A 6423-nucleotide genomic window follows, 5' to 3' on the forward strand; every position below is an offset into this window, starting at 1 on the left:
TTGTGTAGGAAGCACAGTTCTTTTGTTCTGAGCTAGCTCACTGTACTGGCCCTATAGGAAACACAGTAGAGTGCAAGAGTGCCTGTTTCTCAAAAGCAGAGTGTTTTTTTTGTAAGGCCGACTGGGGTTCAATACAACTTCCTAAATGGAGTTGATTCACATTGAGTTTCAAGTTCTAGCATTAAGTGTTAATTCAGGGTAAGAACACCACTATTGTGCTATTCAGGCCATAAACTGTGCAAATAGCACTCTTGTCTGTTCCCAGCAAATACAGTGTATTGGACTGAAGAGAAGTTCCTCTTTTACTCAGTTTCCAATACTGAGTTGAACTAGATATGCCCCGTTTGTGTAGGAAGCACAGTTCTTTTGTTCTGAGCTAGCTCACTGTACTGGCCCTATAGGAAACACAGTAGAGTGCAAGAGTGCTTGTTTTTCAAAAGCACAGTGTTTTTCTTGTAAGGCCGACTGGGGTTCAATACAACTTCCTAAACGGAGTTGATTCACATTCAGTTTCAGGTTCTAGCATTAAGTGTTAATTCAGGGTAAGAACACCACTATTGTGCTATTCTGGCCATAAACAGTGCAAATAGCACTCGCGTCTGTTCCCAGCAAATACAGTGTATTGGACTGAAGAGAAGCTCCTGTTTTACTCAGTTTCCAATACTGAGTTGAACTAGATATGCCCCGTGTGTGTAGGAAGCACAGTTCTTTTTTTCTGAGCTAGCTCACTGTACTGGCCCTATAGGAAACACAGTAGAGTGCAAGAGTGCCTGTTTCTCAAAAGCAGAGTGTTTTTCTTGTAAGGCCGACTGGGGTTCAATACAACTTCCTAAATGGAGTTGATTCACATTGAGTTTCAGGTTCTAGCATTAAGTGTTAATTCAGGGTAAGAACACCACTATTGTGCTATTCTGGCCATAAACAGTGCAAATAGCACTCGCGTCTGTTCCCTGCAAATACAGTGTATTGGACTGAAGAGAAGCTCCTGTTTTACTCAGTTTCCAATACTGAGTTGAACTAGATATGCCCCGTGTGTGTAGGAAGCACAGTTCTTTTGTTCTGAGCTAGCTCACTGTTCTGGCCCTATAGGAAACACAGTAGAGTGCAAGAGTGCCTGTTTCTCAAAAGCAGAGTGTTTTTCTTGTAAGGCCGACTGGGGTTCAATACAACTTCCTAAACGGAGTTGATTCACATTGAGTTTCAGGTTCTAGCATTAAGTGTTAATTCAGGGTAAGAACACCACTATTGTGCTATTCTGGCCATAAACAGTGCAAATAGCACTCGCGTCTGTTCCCAGCAAATACAGTGTATTGGACTGAAGAGAAGCTCCTGTTTTATTCAGTTTCCAATACTGAGTTGAACTAGATATGCCCCGTTTGTGTAGGAAGCACAGTTCTTTTGATCTGAGCTAGCTCACTGTACTGGCCCTATAGGAAACACAGTAGAGTGCAAGAGTGCCTGTTTCTCAAAAGCAGAGTGTTTTTCTTGTAAGGCCGACTGGGGTTCAATACAACTTCCTAAACGGAGTTGATTCACATTGAGTTTCAGGTTCTAGCATTAAGTGTTAATTCAGGGTAAGAACACCACTATTGTGCTATTCTGGCCATAAACAGTGCAAATAGCACTCGCGTCTGTTACCAGCAAATACAGTGTATTGGACTGAAGAGAAGCTCCTCTTTTACTCAGTTTCCAATACTGAGTTGAACTAGATATGACCCGTTTGTGTAGGAAGCACAGTTCTTTTGTTCTGAGCTAGCTCACTGTACTGGCCCTATAGGAAACACAGTAGAGTGCAAGAGTGCCTGTTTCTCAAAAGCAGAGTGTTTTTCTTGTAAGGCCGACTGGGGTTCAATACAACTTCCTAAACGGAGTTGATTCACATTGAGTTTCAGGTTCTAGCATTAAGTGTTAATTCAGGGTAAGAACACCACTATTGTGCTATTCTGGCCATAAACAGTGCAAATAGCACTCGCGTCTGTTCCCAGCAAATACAGTGTATTGGACTGAAGAGAAGCTCCTGTTTTACTCAGTTTCCAATACTGAGTTGAACTAGATATGCCCCGTTTGTGTAGGAAGCACAGTTCTTTTGTTCTGAGCTAGCTCACTGTACTGGCCCTATAGGAAACACAGTAGAGTGCAAGAGTGCCTGTTTCTCAAAAGCAGAGTGTTTTTTTTGTAAGGCCGACTGGGGTTCAATACAACTTCCTAAACGGAGTTGATTCACATTCAGTTTCAAGTTCTAGCATTAAGTGTTAATTCAAGGTAAGAACACCACTATTGTGCTATCCTGGCATTAAACAGTGCAAATAGCACTCGCGTCTGTTCCCAGCAAATACAGTGAATTGGACTGAAGAGAAGCTCCTCTTTTAATCAGTTTCCAATACTGAGTTGAACTAGATATGCCCCGTTTGTGTAGGAAGCACAGTTCTTTTTTTCTGAGCTAGCTCACTGTACTGGCACTATAGGAAACACAGTAGAGTGCAAGAGTGCCTGTTTCTCAAAAGCAGAGTGTTTTTCTTGTAAGGCCGACTGGGGTTCAATACAACTTCCTAAACGGAGTTGATTCACATTCAGTTTCAGGTTCTAGCATTAAGTGTTAATTCAGGGTAAGAACACCACTATTGTGCTATTCTGGCCATAAACAGTGCAAATAGCACTCGCGTCTGTTCCCAGCAAATACAGTGTATTGGACTGAAGAGAAGCTCCTGTTTTACTCAGTTTCCAATACTGAGTTGAACTAGATATGCCCCGTTTGTGTAGAAAGCACAGTTCTTTTGTTCTGAGCTAGCTCACTGTACTGGCCCTATAGGAAACACAGTAGAGTGCAAGAGTGCCTGTTTCTCAAAAGCAGAGTGTTTTTCTTGTAAGGCCGACTGGGGTTTAATACAACTTCCTAAATGGAGTTGATTCACATTGAGTTTCAGGTTCTAGCATTAAGTGTTAATTCAGGGTAAGAACACCACTATTGTGCTATTCTGGCCATAAACAGTGCAAATAGCACTCGTGTCTGTTCCCAGCAAATACAGTGTATTGGACTGAAGAGAAGCTCCTGTTTTACTCAGTTTCCAATACTGAGTTGAACTAGATATGCCCCGTTTGTGTAGGTAGCACAGTTCTTTGTTCTGAGCTAGCTCACTGTACTGGCCCTATAGGAAACACAGTAGAGTGCAAGAGTGCCTGTTTCTCAAAAGCAGAGTGTTTTTCTTGTAAGGCCGACTGGGGTTCAATACAACTTCCTAAACGGAATTGATTCACATTGAGTTTCAGGTTCTAGCATTAAGTGTTAATTCAGGGTAAGAACACCACTATTGTGCTATTCTGGCTATAAACAGTGCAAATAGCACTCGTGTCTGTTCCCAACAAATACAGTGTATTGGACTGAAGAGAAGTTCCTCTTTTACTCAGTTTCCAATACTGAGTTGAACTAGATATGCCCCGTTTGTGTAGGAAGCACAGTTCTTTTGTTCTGAGCTAGCTCACTGTACTGGCCCTATAGGAAACACAGTAGAGTGCAAGAGTGCCTGTTTCTCAAAAGCACAGTGTTTTTCTTGTAAGGCCGACTGGGGTTCAATACAACTTCCTAAACGGAGTTGATTCACATTCAGTTTCAGGTTCTAGCATTAAGTGTTAATTCAGGGTAAGAACACCACTATTGTGCTATTCTGGCCATAAACAGTGCAAATAGCACTCGCGTCTGTTCCCAGCAAATACAGTGTATTGGACTGAAGAGAAGCTCCTGTTTTACTCAGTTTCCAATACTGAGTTGAACTAGATATGCCCCGTGTGTGTAGGAAGCACAGTTCTTTTTTTCTGAGCTAGCTCACTGTACTGGCCCTATAGGAAACACAGTAGAGTGCAAGAGTGCCTGTTTCTCAAAAGCAGAGTGTTTTTCTTGTAAGGCCGACTGGGGTTCAATACAACTTCCTAAATGGAGTTGATTCACATTGAGTTTCAGGTTCTAGCATTAAGTGTTAATTCAGGGTAAGAACACCACTATTGTGCTATTCTGGCCATAAACAGTGCAAATAGCACTCGCGTCTGTTCCCTGCAAATACAGTGTATTGGACTGAAGAGAAGCTCCTGTTTTACTCAGTTTCCAATACTGAGTTGAACTAGATATGCCCCGTGTGTGTAGGAAGCACAGTTCTTTTGTTCTGAGCTAGCTCACTGTACTGGCCCTATAGGAAACACAGTAGAGTGCAAGAGTGCCTGTTTCTCAAAAGCAGACTGTTTTTCTGGTAAGGCCGAATGGGGTTCAATACAACTTCCTAAACGGAGTTGATTCACATTGAGTTTCAAGTTCTAGCATTAAGTGTTAATTCAGGGTAAGAACACCACTATTGTGCTATTCTGGCCATAAACAGTGCAAATAGCACTCGCGTCTGTTCCCAGCAAATACAGTGTATTAGACTGAAGAGAAGCTCCTGTTTTACTCAGTTTCCAATACTGAGTTTGACTAGATATGCCCCGTTTGTGTAGGAAGTACAGTTCTTTTGTTCTCAGCTAGCTCACTGTACTGGCCCTATAGGAAACACAGTAGAGTACAAGAGTGCCTGTTTCTCAAAAGCAGAGTGTTTTTCTTGTAAGGCTGACTGGAGTTCAATACAACTTCCTAAATGGAGTTGATTCACATTGAGTTTCAAGTTCTAGCATTAAGTGTTAATTCAGGGTAAGAACACCACTATTGTGCTATTCTGGCCATAAACAGTGCAAATAGCACTCGTGTCTGTTCCCAGCAAATACAGTGTATTGGACTGAAGAGAAGCTCCTGTTTTACTCAGTTTCCAATACTGAGTTGAACTAGATATGCCCCGTTTGTGTAGGAAGCACAGTTCTTTTGTTCTGAGTTAGCCCTCTGTACTGGCCTATAGGAAACACAGTAGAGTGCAAGAGTGCCTGTTTCTCAAAAGCAGAGTGTTTTTCTTGTAAGGCCGACGGGGGTTCAATAAAACTTCCTAAACGGAGTTGATTCACATTGAGTTTCAAGTTCTAGCATTAAGTGTTAATTCAGGGTAGGAACACCACTATTGTGCTATTCTGGCCATAAACAGTGCAAATAGCACTCGCGTCTGTTCCCAGCAAATACAGTTATGGACTGAAGAGAAGCTCCTGTTTTACTCAGTTTCCAATACTGAGTTGAACTAGATATGCCCCGTTTGTGTAGGAAGCACAGTTCTTTTGTTCTGAGCTAGCTCACTGTACTGGCCCTATAGGAAACACAGTAGAGTGCAAGAGTGCCTGTTTCTCAAAAGCAGAGTGTTTTTCTTGTAAGGCCGACTGGGGTTCAATACAACTTCCTAAACGGAGTTGATTCACATTCAGTTTCAGGTTCTAGCATTAAGTGTTAATTCAGGGTAAGAACACCACTATTGTGCTATTCTGGCCATAAACAGTGCAAATAGCACTCGCGTCTGTTCCCAGCAAATACAGTGTATTGGACTGAAGAGAAGCTCCTGTTTTACTCAGTTTCCAATACTGAGTTGAACTAGATATGCCCCGTTTGTGTAGAAAGCACAGTTCTTTTGTTCTGAGCTAGCTCACTGTACTGGCCCTATAGGAAACACAGTAGAGTGCAAGAGTGCCTGTTTCTCAAAAGCAGAGTGTTTTTCTTGTAAGGCCGACTGGGGTTTAATACAACTTCCTAAATGGAGTTGATTCACATTGAGTTTCAGGTTCTAGCATTAAGTGTTAATTCAGGGTAAGAACACCACTATTGTGCTATTCTGGCCATAAACAGTGCAAATAGCACTCGTGTCTGTTCCCAGCAAATACAGTGTATTGGACTGAAGAGAAGCTCCTGTTTTACTCAGTTTCCAATACTGAGTTGAACTATATGCCCCGTTTGTGTAGGAAGCACAGTTCTTTGTTCTGAGCTAGCTCACTGTACTGGCCCTATAGGAAACACAGTAGAGTGCAAGAGTGCCTGTTTCTCAAAACCAGAGTGTTTTTCTTGTAAGGCCGACTGGGGTTCAATACAACTTCCTAAACGGAGTTGATTCACATTGAGTTTCAGGTTCTAGCATTAAGTGTTAATTCAGGGTAAGAACACCACTATTGTGCTATTCTGGCCATAAACAGTGCAAATAGCACTCGTGTCTGTTCCCAACAAATACAGTGTATTGGACTGAAGAGAAGCTCCTGTTTTACTCAGTTTCCAATACTGAGTTGAACTAGATATGCCCCGTTTGTGTAGGAAGCACAGTTCTTTTGTTCTGAGCTAGCTCACTCTACTGGCCCTATAGGAAACACAGTAGAGTGCAAGAGTGCCTGTTTCTCAAAAGCAGAGTGTTTTTCTTGTAAGGCCGACTGGGGTTCAATACAACTTCCTAAACGGAGTTGATTCACATTCAGTTTCAGGTTCTAGCATTAAGTGTTAATTCAGGGTAAGAACACCACTATTGTGCTATTCTGGCCATAAACAGT

Source organism: Peromyscus maniculatus, chromosome 20, assembly GCF_049852395.1.
Source record: "Peromyscus maniculatus bairdii isolate BWxNUB_F1_BW_parent chromosome 20, HU_Pman_BW_mat_3.1, whole genome shotgun sequence".
NCBI classification, from domain to species: domain Eukaryota; kingdom Metazoa; phylum Chordata; class Mammalia; order Rodentia; family Cricetidae; genus Peromyscus; species Peromyscus maniculatus.